Source organism: Urtica dioica, chromosome 2 (assembly GCF_054948205.1).
Source record: "Urtica dioica subsp. dioica isolate 48M chromosome 2, U.dioica_male_clone48M_v1_H2, whole genome shotgun sequence".
NCBI classification, from domain to species: Eukaryota; Viridiplantae; Streptophyta; class Magnoliopsida; order Rosales; family Urticaceae; genus Urtica; species Urtica dioica.
In genome coordinates, this window is record NC_142757.1 from 2,907,349 (window position 1) to 2,927,961 (window position 20,613).

Consider the following 20,613-nt stretch of genomic DNA (forward strand, 5'->3'; position numbering starts at 1 on the left):
TCGAATACCGAGTCCACGAGTCGACAAGCTACTCCTCGTTCCGACTCTACGTTTCTCCTCGAGTTGAGTTCACTCCTCAAGTCGAGTACCGAGTCCACGAGTCGACAAGCTACTCCTCGTTCCGACTCTACGTTTCTTCTCGAGTTGAGTTCACTCCTCGAGTCGAATACCGAGTCCAAGAGGCGACAACCTACTCCTCGTGCCGACTCTACGTTTCTCCTCGAGTTGAGTTCACTCCTCGAGTCGAATACCGAGTCCACGAGTCGACAAGCTACTCCTCGTGCCGACTCTATATTTATCCTCGAGTTGAGCTCGCTCCTCGAGTTAAGTTCACTCCTCGAGTTGATTTCGCTCCTCGAATCGAGTACCGAGTCCACGAGTCGACTAGCTACTCCTCGTGCCGACTCTACATTTCTTCTCGAGTTGAGTTCACTCCTGGAGTCGAATACCGAGTCCAAGAGGCGACAACCTACTCCTCGTGCCGACTCTACGTTTCTCCTCGAGTTGAGTTCACTCCTCGAGTCGAATACCGAGTCCACGAGTCGACAAGCTACTCCTCGTGCCGACTCTACATTTCTCCTCGAGTTGAGTTCACTCCTCGAGTCGAATACCGAGTCCACGAGGCGACAACCTACTCCTCGTGCCGACTCTACGTTTCTCCTCGAGTTGAGTTCACTCCTCGAGTCGAATACCAAGTCCACGAGTCGACAAGCTACTCCTCGTTCCGACTCTACATTTCTCATGGAGTTGAGTTCACTCCTCGAGTCGAATACCGAATCCACGAGTCGACAAGCTACTCCTCGTGCCGACTCAACATTTCTCCTCGAGTTGAGTTCACTCCTCGAGTCAAATACCGAGTCCACGAGGCGACAACCTACTCCTCGTGCCGACTCTACGTTTCTCCTCGAGTTGAGTTCACTCCTCGAGTCGAATATCGAGTCCACGAGTCGACAAGCTACTCCACTTGCCGACTCTACATTTCTCATGGAGTTGAGTTCACTCCTCGAGTCGAATAACGAGTCCACGAGTCGACAAGCTACTCCTCGTGCCGACTCTACATTTCTCCTCGAGTTGAGCTCGCTCCTCGAGTTAAGTTCACTCCTCGAGTTGATTTCGCTCCTCGAGTCGAGTACCGAGTCCACGAGTCAACTAGCTACTCCTATTGCCGACTCTACATTTCTCCTCGAGTTGAGTTCACTCCTCGAGTCGAATACCGAGTCCACGAGTCGACAAGCTACTCCTCGTGCCGACTCTACATTTCTCATGGAGTTGAGTTCACTCCTCGAGTCGAATACCGAGTCCACGAGTCGACAAGCTACTCCTCGTGCCGACTCTACATTTCTACTCGAGTTGAGCTCGCTCCTCGAGTTAAGTTCACTCCTTGAGTTGATTTCGCTCCTCGAGTCGAGTACCGAGTCCACGAGTCAACTAGCTACTCCTATTGCCGACTCTACATTTCTCCTCGAGTTGAGTTCACTCCTCGAGTCGAATACCGAGTCCACGAGTCGACAAGCTACTCCTCGTTCCGACTCTACGTTTCTCCTCGAGTTGAGTTCACTCCTCAAGTCGAGTACCGAGTCCACGAGTCGACAAGCTACTCCTCGTTCCGACTCTACGTTTCTTCTCGAGTTGAGTTCACTCCTCGAGTCGAATACCGAGTCCAAGAGGCGACAACCTACTCCTCGTGCCGACTCTACGTTTCTCCTCGAGTTGAGTTCACTCCTCGAGTCGAATACCGAGTCCACGAGTCGACAAGCTACTCCTCGTGCCGACTCTATATTTATCCTCGAGTTGAGCTCGCTCCTCGAGTTAAGTTCACTCCTCGAGTTGATTTCGCTCCTCGAATCGAGTACCGAGTCCACGAGTCGACTAGCTACTCCTCGTGCCGACTCTACATTTCTTCTCGAGTTGAGTTCACTCCTGGAGTCGAATACCGAGTCCAAGAGGCGACAACCTACTCCTCGTGCCGACTCTACGTTTCTCCTCGAGTTGAGTTCACTCCTCGAGTCGAATACCGAGTCCACGAGTCGACAAGCTACTCCTCGTGCCGACTCTACATTTCTCCTCGAGTTGAGTTCACTCCTCGAGTCGAATACCGAGTCCACGAGGCGACAACCTACTCCTCGTGCCGACTCTACGTTTCTCCTCGAGTTGAGTTCACTCCTCGAGTCGAATACCAAGTCCACGAGTCGACAAGCTACTCCTCGTTCCGACTCTACATTTCTCATGGAGTTGAGTTCACTCCTCGAGTCGAATACCGAATCCACGAGTCGACAAGCTACTCCTCGTGCCGACTCAACATTTCTCCTCGAGTTGAGTTCACTCCTCGAGTCAAATACCGAGTCCACGAGGCGACAACCTACTCCTCGTGCCGACTCTACGTTTCTCCTCGAGTTGAGTTCACTCCTCGAGTCGAATATCGAGTCCACGAGTCGACAAGCTACTCCACTTGCCGACTCTACATTTCTCATGGAGTTGAGTTCACTCCTCGAGTCGAATAACGAGTCCACGAGTCGACAAGCTACTCCTCGTGCCGACTCTACATTTCTCCTCGAGTTGAGCTCGCTCCTCGAGTTAAGTTCACTCCTCGAGTTGATTTCGCTCCTCGAGTCGAGTACCGAGTCCACGAGTCGACTAGCTACTCCTCGTGCCGACTCTACATTTCCCCTCGAGTTGAGTTCACTCCTCGAGTCGAATACCGAGTCCACGAGTCGACCAGCTACTCCTCGTTCCGACTCTACGTTTCTCCTCGAGTTGAGTTCACTCCTCGAGTCGAGTACCGAGTCCACGAGTCGACAAGCTACTCCTCGTTACGACTCTACGTTTCTCCTCGAGTTGAGTTCACTCCTCGAGTCGAATACCGAGTCCACGAGTCGACAAGCTACTCCTCGTGCCGACTCTACGTTTCTCCTCGAGTTGAGTTCACTCCTCGAGTCGAATACCGAGTCCACGAGGCGACAACCTACTCCTCGTGCCGACTCTACATTTCTCCTCGAGTTGAGTTCACTCCTCGAGTCGAGTACCGAGTCCACGAGTCGACAAGCTACTCCTCGTTCCGACTCTACGTTTCTCCTCGAGTTGAGTTCACTCCTCGAGTTGAATACCGAGTCCACGAGTCGACAAGCTACTCCTCGTGCCGACTCTACGTTTCTCCTCGAGTTGAGTTCACTCCTCGAGTCGAATACCGAGTCCACGAGTCGACAAGCTACTCCTCGTGCCGACTCTACATTTCTCATGGAGTTGAGTTCACTCCTCGAGTCGAATACCGAGTCCACGAGTCGACAAGCTACTCCTCGTGCCGACTCTACATTTCTCCTCGAGTTGAGCTCGCTCCTCGAGTTAAGTTCACTCCTCGAGTTGATTTCGCTCCTCGAGTCGAGTACCGAGTCCACGAGTCAACTAGCTACTCCTATTGCCGACTCTACATTTCTCCTCGAGTTGAGTTCACTCCTCGAGTCGAATACCGAGTCCACGAGTCGACAAGCTACTCCTCGTTCCGACTCTACGTTTCTCCTCGAGTTGAGTTCACTCCTCAAGTCGAGTACCGAGTCCACGAGTCGACAAGCTACTCCTCGTTCCGACTCTACGTGTCTCCTCGAGTTGAGTTCACTCCTCGAGTCGAATACCGAGTCCACGAGTCGACAAGCTACTCCTCTTGCCGACTCTACGTTTCTCCTCGAGTTGAGTTCACTCCTCGAGTCGAATACCGAGTCAACGAGTCGACAAGCTACTCCTCGTGCCGCCTCTATATTTCTCCTCGAGTTGAGCTCGCTCCTCGAGTTAAGTTCACTCCTCGAGTTGATTTCGCTCCTCGAGTCGAGTACCGAGTCCATGTTGGAATCGATCTAGGGTTTAAGAAAAAGTTTAACGCTTCGTTAAGCGGCGGAATTTTAAAAATTTTCTTTTTAAGTAAAACTAGTTTTTACTAACCTAGACAAGAGCATGTGCATGTAAATAAAAACTAATATGAGCTATTAAAGTTACTAACCTTTCTTGAAGCTTGAACCTTGTAGAAGCTTTTGGAAAGTTGCAACGCTCGTCTCCCCTCGCAGCACGTCTCTCTTTCTTTCCTCGGCACCTCGAGCAACCACGAAAGTTTCTATCACTAAATCACTCGAAATAAAGGAATTAGTGAGTGGGCACTTTTAAACACTACGACTTAAGAACGGGTCTTGAAGTCGCAGAGCTAAACACTAGGTCGAGTGAGGACCTAGGTGCCAAAGCAAGAAAAATCGAAAATAAACTAGAAAGAGAGAGAGAGAGGATTTCGGCCACAATGTCTAGAGAGAGAGTCTCTCAATCTCTAACTTGTGTGGGATGAGAAAAATGAGAAGAATGAGGCTCCTATTTATAGGAGAGGTCTTAACCTTCAATAAGGTAGTTTCCTCTTCTATATTGAATATCACATATTCATGAACAAATCCATTGTTTCCCTTTTTCTTTTTGGGCGTGTAAGGCATTACCTATGCCACATGGATTTGTTTCCTCATATATCTTCTCCCTCTTTGACTCTACTTGGCCGATTGTCCTTGTTCCTCTTAGAGGAAATTTGTTTCCTCTTTTTCTTTTGGCAAGTATCTAAATACATTTATGCACAAAATAAATTCTCTTTCCTTGGGTATTATGGGCGCCTATTCTCATCTAGAAGGAGCTTCTAGAAGCTTCTTCATTTGTTCATGACAACATGAGAAAAGCCCATTTAGAATTTTCAATAAAATTCTTATGAAATGAAATTAATTTACAAGGCCCAATGATCAAGTCATGGCCGAGTGAAACATGTCATAAAATGACCTTGTCAAAAAAATTTATTGACATTCATTTCATCCTTTGTCTCAAAAGACAAAAATACCCTTTTGACTATTTTCGTTCTTGTTTTGGCTTAGCTTCCAGTTTAACTATTCCTATCGATGTGATTCGTGACAGTGACCTCATGGACCCAAATGAACAAAGCTTTAGCTAAACACTTGGACTCAAAAGTTCACAAACCTTTTCCAAGTTTAGCTTAATGCCAACTGACTCCACTAAAGAGTTGACACTGAAAATCTCTCGGTTCAAATGAATTTATTTTCTACTCAAGAATTCAACCTAATTATGATGAGCGGATCCACTGAATATTATCTATGCTACCCTTCATGAATGTCATCAGCTAGTCGGGATTTACTAAATTACCATTTTACCCTTCTAGCTGTTATTTCCTCAACTCCTTTGTCGCTTGTGAATAAGTTAGAAACAATGTATTGACGAGGAGCTAACAAGTCACATTGTTTCATCCAAAAGAGTCAGGACTCAATTTGGACACTGGCCAGTTCATTTATTCACACTCCAAGGAACAAAGCATGAGGTGACATACATTGCATTTCAGCAATCTTGTACATGAATTCCATATCTATGAGAACTTCACAAAGTTACTCATGACATACTCACAACTTAGTATTTCACCAATAGGCCCTGTTCGGAATGACATAGTGAGTCCGAACTCTGACTTTCTCAAATGAGAATACTAAGGTGTGAAATGGCATGTCTCATTTCAGGATTAAGGTAAGCATGATGCAATTCATACATAGTGACTTCGAGACATAAGAGGTTAAATGGTTTGTTCTTATATTGTCTCTAGAAGTGCACTGGTCAATTCAGTACCTTCGGAAGATACCTAGAAGAACTATAGAGTCTCCAACTCTCAATGCCTCATAACCAGACATCATAGATTCTTCTAACAATCATACTGAGGTCAATAGTCCTTTGACCCTAAGATTGCGAATATATCGTTTTAAGCAAACTACGAAGAGTTTGTTCATGCAAATCTACATTTGTCTCTTCGTAAGTTGTTAAGTTTGTTTATGGACTAAAAGACTATGGTTTTATCATAAAGCTTCAGACAAGGAAGATTGAATGAACGTTTCAACTTTATTAATGAATGAATAGGCAATTACAAGCAAGAGTCTTCATGAGACTTTATTACATCAAATGTTCAAAATAAAGACTACAACTCTTCTTGTGGGCACCATTGACAACAAACTCCCACTTGACTCAAAGAAGGTGTGTGTAGTCCTTCATGCCTAATCCCTCACGATGTTGGTCGAAGACCTTGTTCGCTAGGGCCTTGGTGAATGGATCTGCGAGGTTGTCCACCGTTGAGATCTTCTTCACTTCCACGTCTCCGCGCTGCACGATCTCTCGAATCAAATGGTATTTCCTCTCAATATGCTTAGAGCGCTTATGGCTTCTAGGTTCCTTTGAGTTAGCGACAGCCCCACTATTATCACAATAAAGGGTCATGGGCTCGTCGACGTTTGGAACAACTTCCAAATACTTAAGGAATTTCTTAAGCCATACAGCCTCTTTGGATGCTTCACAAGCAGCCACATATTCTGCCTCCATTGTGGAGTCAGCAATGCAAGATTGCTTAATACTCCTCCACACGACAGCTCCACCATTAAGGATGAACACAGATCCCGAAGTGGATTTCCTGGAATCCTTATCCGCTTGAAAATCGGAGTCGGTATATCCCGTCATAGTCAGGTCAGTACCTGAGTATGTAAGCATCAAGTTCCTAGTTCTTCGAAGATACTTAAGAACATGCTTAACAGCAATCCAGTGCTCGGGTCCAGGGTTGGATTGGAAACGACTAACTACGCCAACGGCGAAACATATATCAGGTCGGGTGCAAAGCATAGCATACATGAGGCTTCCTACGGCAGAGGCGTAAGGAATTTTCCTCATGTCTTCAATCTCTTGTGCAGTCTTGGGAGACTGGTCCTTAGAGAGTGAAACTCCATGCCTAAAGGGTGTTTGACCCCTCTTGCAGTCTTGCATCGAGAAGCGATCCATCACCTTATCAATATAAGATGCTTGAGAGAGCGACAGGGTCCGGTTTTTCCTATCTCGAAAGATTTGGATCCCCAGAATGTACGCGGCTTCTCCTAGATCCTTCATATCGAATTGCTTTGCTAGCCAGACCTTAACCTCAGATAACTTACCCACGTCATTACCAATGAGTAGTATATCATCGACATATAGTACCAGAAACACAACTTTGCCTTCGTGTATTAACTTGTAAACACAAGGCTCATCTATTGACTGTTCAAAGCCGAAGCTCTTTACAGTTTCATCGAATCTAATATTCCATGACCTAGATGCTTGCTTTAGTCCATAAATGGATTTAAGCAACTCACAAACCTTGGTCTCTTGACCTTTATCCACGAAACCGTCTGGCTGAGCCATGTAAATGCGCTCGTCAAGATTGCCATTCAGAAAGGCTGTCTTGACATCCATTTGCCAGATCTCATAGTCGAGAGCTGCAGCTATGGATAGGAGTATGCGGATGGATTTAAGCATCGCGACTGGCGAGAAGGTTTCTTCATAGTCAATCCCTTCTTGTTGGGTATAACCCTTCGCCACAAGTCGTGCTTTGAACGTCTCAACGTTCCCATCAGGACCCCTTTTCTTCTTGTATATCCACTTACACCCTACGGGTTTAATCCCTTCAGGAAGGTCTACAAGTTTCCAGACTTTGTTGACATACATCGAGTGCATCTCAACTTTCATGGCGTCAAGCCAAAGGTTTGATTCAGAACAAGCCATTGCTTGGCTATAGGAAACAGGATCATCCATGTCGGAGACGACTACAAGAGAGTCTCCATAAGACATGTACCTGTCAGGCTTTTGAGTAGCCCTCCCACTACGTCGAAGTACTACTTGACGAGATTCTGATGAGTTAGGTTGTGTTTCAGTTGGGGTAAGAACAGTTCTTACAGACGAGGTAGAAGCTTCCTCACCCAACTTTTCTTCAAGCACAATTTTGCTTCTAGGTTTTGCATTATTCATAAAGTCCTCCTCGAGGAAACGAGCATTCGTGCTAACGAAAGTCTTATCGTCCTCGGGACTATAGAAAATGAAACCTTTGGTTTCCTTTGGATATCCTACAAACAGGCACAATTCTGACCTACTAGCCAACTTGCTAGTCTTTTGCCTTAGCACATGTGCAGGGCAACCCCAAATTCGGATGTGGCCCAAACTTACTTTACGGCCAGTCCATCTTTCATAAGGAGTACCAGGAACCGTTTTAGACGGAACTTGGTTCAGAATGTAAGCGGCTGTTTCGAGGGCATATCCCCAAAAGGAAAGCGGGAGTGATGAGTAACTCATCATCGATCTAACCATCTCCATAAGAGTTCGGTTTCTTCTCTCTGACACTCCGTTTTGTTGAGGTGTGCCAGGTGCGGTAAGCTGAGAAGCAATACCTTCTTCTTTAAGAAAGTCATCGAACTCTCCAGACATATACTCACCACCTCGATCAGATCGAAGGGTTTTGATCACTTTGCCAGTTTGCTTTTCCACTAAAGCCCTAAAGACCTTAAATACGTTAAAGGTCTCGGATTTGTGTTTGAGCAAATAGACAAACCCATATCGTGAGTAATCATCAGTGAAGGTAACGAAGTATTCGTATCCTCCACGTGCCTGTTGGCTGAGCGGACCACATACATCAGAATGTATTAGTTCCAGCAACTCAGTGGCTCTTCGACCTTTATCAGAGAAAGGTCGCTTAGTCATTTTTCCTTCTATGCAGGATTCACAAGTAGGTAGTGAACCTATTGCAGAGGCTTGGAGTGGACCATCCCTCACAAGTCTCTTAATCCTTTCTAGACTGATATGACCAAGTCTTAAGTGCCATAGGTGTGTTGATTTTGTTAGATCGGAGGATTCAGAAAGTTTGATCCTCTTTGGCTCCCTAATTAGATCATTATCTATTTCGGTGTCTAAAAGAGAAGGTTGAGTGGGATAGATGTAGAAAAGAGCATTCTTCATACATGCGTCAGTGACAAAAGAATTATCAGGAAACGAAATACGAATTCCATTCTTAATGAACTTTAAACAATAATCTTGCTCACGAAGACGAGCAACGGATATTAAGTTCTTCCCAAAGGTAGGAACAAAATAAACATTATTCAAGTTTAAAGTGCGGTCTTCAAAAGACAGCGTCACGGATCCCACAGCCTTTGCAGACACCAGGCTCCCATCACCCCATTTGAAACAGAACTCGCCTTCCTCTAAGCTTTTGGTTTTCTTGAAACCATTCAAGGAACAGCAAATATGGTTAGTAGCAGCGGAGTCAAGAATCCACGTTGATACATTATCAGCTACTAAGCATGCTTCGGTAACTAGTACAATACTATGTTCCTTTGCTTTGAGATAGGCGGGACAGTTCTTTTTATCGGCCTTGTAAGGTCTCTTCACAGTTTCAGAGGCGGAGGCTTTTTGCTCAGTAGCATGTGCCTCTCCTTGATTCCTCTTTCTCTTAGTGAAACCTACAGCAGTGTGAAGTTCCTCCATAAGCTTGGTAGCAGTGTACTCTAGCTTGTTTATGGAGTAGTTCATCTTGGAGGTATCAAGAGACGCGGGGAGAGTTTCTAAGATCATATCTATGAGATTCTTCCCATCAGTCTCAGATCCTAGGATTTCCATTTTATTTAGAAAACTAATGATCAGTATCATAAAGTCTCTAACAGGAGTCCTAGCCTTCATATGACAGTTCATAAACTGTCGGACTGCTTTTTGCCTTGCTTGACGCCTTTGCCCTCCAAAACTCTCAAGGAGATTGTAGAGCATGTCAGCGGCAGTCTCGATGTCACGATGTTGCTTGTTCAGCATATTGTTCATAGATGCTAAGATATAGCACCTCACAATCTCATCGGATCGAAGCCAGGCCGCTAAGGCGTCATTGTCCTCTTGAGTTGAATCATCATTCGTCAGAGGAGGACACGGGGTGGTGAGTACCCATTTGTGCTTGTTAACGGTAGGTATTATGTCGAGGTTATGTTTCGAATCTATGTAGTTTTCGTTTTCGAGTTGGTTCGAGGAAAGAAAGATAGAGAGAGGGTTGAGAGACATATTGCCTATATAAGTTGAAACAAGTTTATGATTAGTCTTTGGTTTAGGATTTAAGTTTCATTAAGACTTTTGTAAAATCCAAAGGTGTTATGAACGAAATGACACTTTACTCCTTCGAGGGAAGGCCGCAACGAGTCTCCTTTCATAAGTAAATGACTCATCATTAATGCATAGCCAAGATGTCAATACATCAATTTTGACTAGCCACCTTGTAAATTGGTTTGATCACTCACATCCTTTCGCAGGGCCTCGAGGGAGGATTACTAGGGATTGAGTCTAAGTGTGTAACCAACCACTTAGTCCAAAAGATTGACTTTGAAAAACAATCCGCCGAGGGGAGGTCTTGTCATCATCGTCTCACTCTCGAACGTAGCTCATTGAGCAATGATCAGAGCAAAGCGCCCTTGAGTACTCTCATTTAAGAGAGGGCCACGAGGGTGACTCTTAGTCCGGCGACACTTGCACTTTTCATTAGTGTTGGGGATCGTGGGTTACAAACAACAAGTATAACCCTCCCACTTAGTTTTTGGAGATGGTTCATCGACTCTTTTAAGTTCGGAAACAAGTTTCCTAGTTAGAGAGCGACAGAGCGGACAACTAGAAGAGAATCCTAGATCGACATGTTCAGAGCAGTATTAGTGCATAAAGGCACAAGGGACATACTCGATCTTTTCCTATTTTCTATTTCGGGAAAGTGCGTGAGGGAAGTGTGAACTTCAACTCACTCGAACACTTGAAAGTTTGAGATTACACATCTTTTTATTTTTCGGCTTTGTCTACAAAGAGACCTCCCACTCAAAATTTCAAGAGCATATAGATTTTGAACATATGTGATATAGATATAGTTTTGAAAACATTTTGAAAACTTATTTGATTTGGATGACAAAATATTTTCAAGTTTGAAAGTGAAAACGGTTTTTCAAAATTCAAACTAGTTTTGTAAAAATTCAATTTCAATTAATCTTTCAAAAATCAAAACTTTTAATCTTTACACATCATGTTTATAATCATATGAAAAACATTTTTGCTCAAGAAAATTTTCTCATTAGAGTTCTATAACTCATGGTAGTGGGGTTTGAAAATCCGGATTTCTAAAAAAACTGGAGTTTCAGACAGCCGCGCACCTCGGAGTAAAATCGCCATATCTGGCGGCTCCGATGTCCTTTTGAGCCGAAACCGGTGGCATTGGACAGAGGACAGACAGAGCTTTAATTTGATTCAAGAATCATTAAATTTCGATTTCTGAGCAGAGAGTTATGGCGCTTTTAATGCGGGTTTACATTCCAGCTCGAAGAAAAAGAAATAAATTAAAACTTTGTCCTTTTAGGTGCGAAAAAGAATCGAGTGTAACAGAACGTTTTAAGATGTTGTTTAAAGCTTTTATTTGTGTTTTATTAGCAGGGTAATAACATAAAAATAAAAGAAATAACAACATGCATAAAACGATTCAAGTAAATAAACGAAACTAGCAAGAAAACAAAACTAGTCACAAAATTTACTCGAAAATTCTCAAACCTTTAAAACACGTTTTTCAATATAAAAAATTAAAAACTTTTAGAACTGATTCTAATGTGTTTTAACATCATCCCAAACTCATAGAAAATCAACATGGTTTTTAATTTAAAGGCATGAGCAATAAATTAAAAAAAATCTAAGATTACAATTCTAACTTGTCACAAAATTAGTAAACTTTCGAAAACGATTTTCAAGCTCATAATTTAAAAACATGCACATGCATTCCTTTGACCATAGCTCTGATACCATTTGTTGGAATCGATCTAGGGTTTAAGAAAAAGTTTAACGCTTCGTTAAGCGGCGGAATTTTAAAAATTTTCTTTTTAAGTAAAACTAGTTTTTACTAACCTAGACAAGAGCATGTGCATGTAAATAAAAACTAATATGAGCTATTAAAGTTACTAACCTTTCTTGAAGCTTGAACCTTGTAGAAGCTTTTGGAAAGTTGCAACGCTCGTCTCCCCTCGCAGCACGTCTCTCTTTCTTTCCTCGGCACCTCGAGCAACCACGAAAGTTTCTATCACTAAATCACTCGAAATAAAGGAATTAGTGAGTGGGCACTTTTAAACACTACGACTTAAGAACGGGTCTTGAAGTCGCAGAGCTAAACACTAGGTCGAGTGAGGACCTAGGTGCCAAAGCAAGAAAAATCGAAAATAAACTAGAAAGAGAGAGAGAGAGGATTTCGGCCACAATGTCTAGAGAGAGAGTCTCTCAATCTCTAACTTGTGTGGGATGAGAAAAATGAGAAGAATGAGGCTCCTATTTATAGGAGAGGTCTTAACCTTCAATAAGGTAGTTTCCTCTTCTATATTGAATATCACATATTCATGAACAAATCCATTGTTTCCCTTTTTCTTTTTGGGCGTGTAAGGCATTACCTATGCCACATGGATTTGTTTCCTCATATATCTTCTCCCTCTTTGACTCTACTTGGCCGATTGTCCTTGTTCCTCTTAGAGGAAATTTGTTTCCTCTTTTTCTTTTGGCAAGTATCTAAATACATTTATGCACAAAATAAATTCTCTTTCCTTGGGTATTATGGGCGCCTATTCTCATCTAGAAGGAGCTTCTAGAAGCTTCTTCATTTGTTCATGACAACATGAGAAAAGCCCATTTAGAATTTTCAATAAAATTCTTATGAAATGAAATTAATTTACAAGGCCCAATGATCAAGTCATGGCCGAGTGAAACATGTCATAAAATGACCTTGTCAAAAAAATTTATTGACATTCATTTCATCCTTTGTCTCAAAAGACAAAAATACCCTTTTGACTATTTTCGTTCTTGTTTTGGCTTAGCTTCCAGTTTAACTATTCCTATCGATGTGATTCGTGACAGTGACCTCATGGACCCAAATGAACAAAGCTTTAGCTAAACACTTGGACTCAAAAGTTCACAAACCTTTTCCAAGTTTAGCTTAATGCCAACTGACTCCACTAAAGAGTTGACACTGAAAATCTCTCGGTTCAAATGAATTTATTTTCTACTCAAGAATTCAACCTAATTATGATGAGCGGATCCACTGAATATTATCTATGCTACCCTTCATGAATGTCATCAGCTAGTCGGGATTTACTAAATTACCATTTTACCCTTCTAGCTGTTATTTCCTCAACTCCTTTGTCGCTTGTGAATAAGTTAGAAACAATGTATTGACGAGGAGCTAACAAGTCACATTGTTTCATCCAAAAGAGTCAGGACTCAATTTGGACACTGGCCAGTTCATTTATTCACACTCCAAGGAACAAAGCATGAGGTGACATACATTGCATTTCAGCAATCTTGTACATGAATTCCATATCTATGAGAACTTCACAAAGTTACTCATGACATACTCACAACTTAGTATTTCACCAATAGGCCCTGTTCGGAATGACATAGTGAGTCCGAACTCTGACTTTCTCAAATGAGAATACTAAGGTGTGAAATGGCATGTCTCATTTCAGGATTAAGGTAAGCATGATGCAATTCATACATAGTGACTTCGAGACATAAGAGGTTAAATGGTTTGTTCTTATATTGTCTCTAGAAGTGCACTGGTCAATTCAGTACCTTCGGAAGATACCTAGAAGAACTATAGAGTCTCCAACTCTCAATGCCTCATAACCAGACATCATAGATTCTTCTAACAATCATACTGAGGTCAATAGTCCTTTGACCCTAAGATTGCGAATATATCGTTTTAAGCAAACTACGAAGAGTTTGTTCATGCAAATCTACATTTGTCTCTTCGTAAGTTGTTAAGTTTGTTTATGGACTAAAAGACTATGGTTTTATCATAAAGCTTCAGACAAGGAAGATTGAATGAACGTTTCAACTTTATTAATGAATGAATAGGCAATTACAAGCAAGAGTCTTCATGAGACTTTATTACATCAAATGTTCAAAATAAAGACTACAACTCTTCTTGTGGGCACCATTGACAACAGTCCACGAGTCGACTAGCTACTCCTCGTGCCGACTCTACATTTCTCCTCGAGTTGAGTTCACTCCTCGAGTCAAATACCGAGTCCAAGAGGCGACAACCTACTCCTCGTGCCGACTCTACGTTTCTCCTCGAGTTGAGTTCACTCCTCGAGTCGAATACCGAGTCCACGAGTCGACAAGCTACTCCTCGTTCCGACTCTACATTTCTCATGGAGTTGAGTTCACTCCTCGAGTCGAATACCGAATCCACGAGTCGACAAGCTACTCCTCGTGCCGACTCAACATTTCTCCTCGAGTTGAGTTCACTCCTCGAGTCAAATACCGAGTCCACGAGGCGACAACCTACTCCTCGTGCTGACTCTACGTTTCTCCTCGAGTTGAGTTCACTCCTCGAGTCGAATATCGAGTCCACGAGTCGACAAGCTACTCCACTTGCCGACTCTACATTTCTCATGGAGTTGAGTTCACTCCTCGAGTCGAATAATGAGTCCACGAGTCGACAAGCTACTCCTCGTGCCGACTCTACATTTCTCCTCGAGTTGAGCTCGCTCCTCGAGTTAAGTTCACTCCTCGAGTTGATTTCGCTCCTCGAGTCGAGTACCGAGTCCACGAGTCGACTAGGTACTCCTCGTGCCGACTCTACATTTCCCCTCGAGTTGAGTTCACTCCTCGAGTCGAATACCGAGTCCACGAGTCGACCAGCTACTCCTCGTTCCGACTCTACGTTTCTCCTCGAGTTGAGTTCACTCCTCGAGTCGAGTACCGAGTCCACGAGTCGACAAGCTACTCCTCGTTACGACTCTACGTTTCTCCTCGAGTTGAGTTCACTCCTCGAGTCGAATACCGAGTCCACGAGTCGACAAGCTACTCCTCGTGCCGACTCTACGTTTCTCCTCGAGTTGAGTTCACTCCTCGAGTCGAATACCGAGTCCACGAGGCGACAACCTACTCCTCGTGCCGACTCTACATTTCTCCTCGAGTTGAGTTCACTCCTCGAGTCGAGTACCGAGTCCACGAGTCGACAAGCTACTCCTCGTTCCGACTCTACGTTTCTCCTCGAGTTGAGTTCACTCCTCGAGTTGAATACCGAGTCCACGAGTCGACAAGCTACTCCTCGTGCCGACTCTACGTTTCTCCTCGAGTTGAGTTCACTCCTCGAGTCGAATACCGAGTCCACGAGTCGACAAGCTACTCCTCGTGCCGACTCTACATTTCTCATGGAGTTGAGTTCACTCCTCGAGTCGAATACCGAGTCCACGAGTCGACAAGCTACTCCTCGTGCCGACTCTACATTTCTCCTCGAGTTGAGCTCGCTCCTAGAGTTAAGTTCACTCCTTGAGTTGATTTCGCTCCTCGAGTCGAGTACCGAGTCCACGAGTCAACTAGCTACTCCTATTGCCGACTCTACATTTCTCCTCGAGTTGAGTTCACTCCTCGAGTCGAATACCGAGTCCACGAGTCGACAAGCTACTCCTCGTTCCGACTCTACGTTTCTCCTCGAGTTGAGTTCACTCCTCAAGTCGAGTACCGAGTCCACGAGTCGACAAGCTACTCCTCGTTCCGACTCTACGTTTCTCCTCGAGTTGAGTTCACTCCTCGAGTCAAATACCGAGTCCACGAGTCGACAAGCTACTCCTCTTGCCGACTCTACGTTTCTCCTCGAGTTGAGTTCACTCCTCGAGTCGAATACCGAGTCAACGAGTCGACAAGCTACTCCTCGTGCCGCCTCTATATTTCTCCTCGAGTTGAGCTCGCTCCTCGAGTTAAGTTCACTCCTCGAGTTGATTTCGCTCCTCGAGTCGAGTACCGAGTCCACGAGTCGACTAGCTACTCCTCGTGCCGACTCTACATTTCTCCTCGAGTTGAGTTCACTCCTCGAGTCAAATACCGAGTCCAAGAGGCGACAACCTACTCCTCGTGCCGACTCTACGTTTCTCCTCGAGTTGAGTTCACTCCTCGAGTCGAATACCGAGTCCACGAGTCGACAAGCTACTCCTCGTTCCGACTCTACATTTCTCATGGAGTTGAGTTCACTCCTCGAGTCGAATACCGAATCCACGAGTCGACAAGCTACTCCTCGTGCCGACTCAACATTTCTCCTCGAGTTGAGTTCACTCCTCGAGTCAAATACCGAGTCCACGAGGCGACAACCTACTCCTCGTGCTGACTCTACGTTTCTCCTCGAGTTGAGTTCACTCCTCGAGTCGAATATCGAGTCCATGAGTCGACAAGCTACTCCACTTGCCGACTCTACATTTCTCATGGAGTTGAGTTCACTCCTCGAGTCGAATAATGAGTCCACGAGTCGACAAGCTACTCCTCGTGCCGACTCTACATTTCTCCTCGAGTTGAGCTCGCTCCTCGAGTTAAGTTCACTCCTCGAGTTGATTTCGCTCCTCGAGTCGAGTACCGAGTCCACGAGTCGACTAGGTACTCCTCGTGCCGACTCTACATTTCCCCTCGAGTTGAGTTCACTCCTCGAGTCAAATACCGAGTCCACGAGTCGACCAGCTACTCCTCGTTTCGACTCTACGTTTCTCCTCGAGTTGAGTTCACTCCTCGAGTCGAGTACCGAGTCCACGAGTCGACAAGCTACTCCTCGTTACGACTCTACGTTTCTCCTCGAGTTGAGTTCACTCCTCGAGTCGAATACCGAGTCCACGAGTCGACAAGCTACTCCTCGTGCCGACTCTACGTTTCTCCTCGAGTTGAGTTCACTCCTCGAGTCGAATACCGAGTCCACGAGGCGACAACCTACTCCTCGTGCCGACTCTACATTTCTCCTCGAGTTGAGTTCACTCCTCGAGTCGAGTACCGAGTCCACGAGTCGACAAGCTACTCCTCGTTCCGACTCTACGTTTCTCCTCGAGTTGAGTTCACTCCTCGAGTTGAATACCGAGTCCACGAGTCGACAAGCTACTCCTCGTGCCGACTCTACGTTTCTCCTCGAGTTGAGTTCACTCCTCGAGTCGAACACCGAGTCCACGAGTCGACAAGCTACTCCTCGTGCCGACTCTACATTTCTCATGGAGTTGAGTTCACTCCTCGAGTCGAATACCGAGTCCACGAGTCGACAAGCTACTCCTCGTGCCGACTCTACATTTCTCCTCGAGTTGAGCTCGCTCCTCGAGTTAAGTTCACTCCTTGAGTTGATTTCGCTCCTCGAGTCGAGTACCGAGTCCACGAGTCAACTAGCTACTCCTATTGCCGACTCTACATTTCTCCTCGAGTTGAGTTCACTCCTCGAGTCGAATACCGAGTCCACGAGTCGACAAGCTACTCCTCGTTCTGACTCTACGTTTCTCCTCGAGTTGAGTTCACTCCTCAAGTCGAGTACCGAGTCCACGAGTCGACAAGCTACTCCTCGTTCCGACTCTACGTTTCTCCTCGAGTTGAGTTCACTCCTCGAGTCGAATACCGAGTCCACGAGTCGACAAGCTACTCCTCTTGCCGACTCTACGTTTCTCCTCGAGTTGAGTTCACTCCTCGAGTCGAATACCGAGTCAACGAGTCGACAAGCTACTCCTCGTGCCGCCTCTATATTTCTCCTCGAGTTGAGTTCACTCCTCGAGTCAAATACCGAGTCCAAGAGGTGACAACCTACTCCTCGTGCCGACTCTACGTTTCTCCTCGAGTTGAGTTCACTCCTCGAGTCGAATACCGAATCCACGAGTCGACAAGATACTCCTCGTGCCGACTCTACGTTTCTCCTCGAGTTGAGTTCACTCCTCGAGTCGAATACCGAGTCCACGAGTCGACAAGCTACTCCTCGTGCCGACTCTATATTTCTCCTCGAGTTGAGCTCGCTCCTCGAGTTAAGTTCACTCCTCGAGTTGATTTCGCTCCTCGAGTCGAGTACGGAGTCCACGAGTCGACTAGTTACTCCTCGTGCCGACTCTACATTTCTTCTCGAGTTGAGTTCACTCCTCGAGTCGAATACCGAGTCCAAGAGGCGACAACCTACTCCTCGTGCCGACTCTACGTTTCTCCTCGAGTTGAGTTCACTCCTCGAGTCGAATACCGAGTCCACGAGTCGACAAGCTACTCCTCGTGCCGACTCTACATTTCTCCTCGAGTTGAGTTCACTCCTCGAGTCGAATACCGAGTCCACGAGGCGACAACCTACTCCTCGTGCCGACTCTATGTTTCTCCTCGAGTTGAGTTCACTCCTCGAGTCGAATACCGAGTCCACGAGTCGACAAGCTACTCCTCGTTCCGACTCTACATTTCTCATGGAGTTGAGTTCACTCCTCGAGTCGAATACCGAATCCAAGAGTCGACAAGCTACTACTCGTGCCGACTCAACATTTCTCCTCGAGTTGAGTTCACTCCTCGAGTCAAATACCGAGTCCACGAGGCGACAACCTACTCCTCGTGCCGACTCTACGTTTCTCCTCGAGTTGAGTTCACTCCTCGAGTCGAATATCGAGTCCACGAGTCGACAAGCTACTCCACGTGCCGACTCTACATTTCTCATGGAGTTGAGTTCACTCCTCGAGTCGAATAACGAGTCCACAAGTCGACAAGCTACTCCTCGTGCCGACTCTACATTTCTCCTCGAGTTGAGCTCGCTCCTCGAGTTAAGTTCACTCCTTGAGTTGATTTCGCTCCTCGAGTCGAGTACCGAGTCCACGAGTCAACTAGCTACTCCTATTGCCGACTCTACATTTCTCCTCGAGTTGAGTTCACTCCTCGAGTCGAATACCGAGTCCACGAGTCGACAAGCTACTCCTCGTTCTGACTCTACGTTTCTCCTCGAGTTGAGTTCACTCCTCAAGTCGAGTACCGAGTCCACGAGTCGACAAGCTACTCCTCGTTCCGACTCTACGTTTCTCCTCGAGTTGAGTTCACTCCTCGAGTCGAATACCGAGTCCACGAGTCGACAAGCTACTCCTCTTGCCGACTCTACGTTTCTCCTCGAGTTGAGTTCACTCCTCGAGTCGAATACCGAGTCAACGAGTCGACAAGCTACTCCTCGTGCCGCCTCTATATTTCTCCTCGAGTTGAGTTCACTCCTCGAGTCAAATACCGAGTCCAAGAGGTGACAACCTACTCCTCGTGCCGACTCTACGTTTCTCCTCGACTTGAGTTCACTCCTCGAGTCGAATACCGAATCCACGAGTCGACAAGATACTCCTCGTGCCGACTCTACGTTTCTCCTCGAGTTGAGTTCACTCCTCGAGTCGAATACCGAGTCCACGAGTCGACAAGCTACTCCTCGTGCCGACTCTATATTTCTCCTCGAGTTGAGCTCGCTCCTCGAGTTAAGTTCACTCCTCGAGTTGATTTCGCTCCTCGAGTCGAGTACGGAGTCAACGAGTCGACTAGCTACTCCTCGTGCCGACTCTACATTTCTTCTCGAGTTGAGTTCACTCCTCGAGTCGAATACCGAGTCCAAGAGGCGACAACCTACTCCTCGTTCCGACTCTACGTTTCTCCTCGAGTTGAGTTCACTCCTCGAGTCGAATACCGAGTCCACGAGTCGACAAGCTACTCCTCGTGCCGACTCTACATTTCTCCTCGAGTTGAGTTCACTCCTCGAGTCGAATACCGAGTCCACGAGGCGACAACCTACTCCTCGTGCCGACTCTATGTTTCTCCTCGAGTTGAGTTCACTCCTCGAGTCGAATACCGAGTCCACGAGTCGACAAGCTACTCCTCGTTCCGACTCTACATTTCTCATGGAGTTGAGTTCACTCCTCGAGTCGAATACCGAATCCAAGAGTCGACAAGCTACTACTCGTGCCGACTCAACATTTCTCCTCGAGTTGAGTTCACTCCTCGAGTCAAATACCGAGTCCACGAGGCGACAACCTACTCCTCGTGCCGACTCTACGTTTCTCCTCGAGTTGAGTTCACTCCTCGAGTCGAATATCGAGTCCACGAGTCGACAAGCTACTCCACGTGCCGACTCTACATTTCTCATGGAGTTGAGTTCACTCCTCGAGTCGAATAACGAGTCCACAAGTCGACAAGCTACTCCTCGTGCCGACTCTACATTTCTCCTCGAGTTGAGCTCGCTCCTCGAGTTAAGTTCACTCCTCGAGTTGATTTCGCTCCTCGAGTCGAGTACCGAGTCCACGAGTCGACTAGCTACTCCTCGTGCCGACTCTACATTTCCCCTCGAGTTGAGTTCACTCCTCGAGTCGAATACCGAGTCCACGAGTCGACCAGCTACTCCTCGTTCCGACTCTACGTTTCTCCTCGAGTTGAGTTCACTCCTCGAGTCGAGTACCGAGTCCACGAGTCGACAAGCTACTCCTCGTTACGACTCTACGTTTCTCCTCGAGTTGAGTTCACTCCTCGAGTCGAATACCGAGTCCACGAGTCGACAAGCTACTCCTCGTGCCGACTCTACGTTTCTCCTCGAGTTGAGTTCACTCCTCGAGTCGAATACCGAGTCCACGAGGCGACAACCTACTCCTCGTGCCGACTCTACGTTTCTCCTCGAGTTGAGTTCACTCCTCGAGTCGAATACCGAGTCCACGAGTCGACAACCTACTCCTCGTGCCGACTCTACATTTCTCCTCGAGTTGAGCTCGCTCCTCGAGTTAAGTTCACTCCTCGAGTTGATTTCGCTCCTCGAGTCGAGTACCGAGTCCACGAGTCGACTAGCTACTTCTCTTGCCGACTCTACATTTCTCCTCGAGTTGAGTTCACTCCTCGAGTCGACAAGCTACTCCTCGTTCCGACTCTACGTTTCTCCTCGAGTTGAGTTCACTCCTCGAGTCGAGTACCGAGTCCACGAGTCGACAAGCTACTCCTCGTTCCGACTCTACG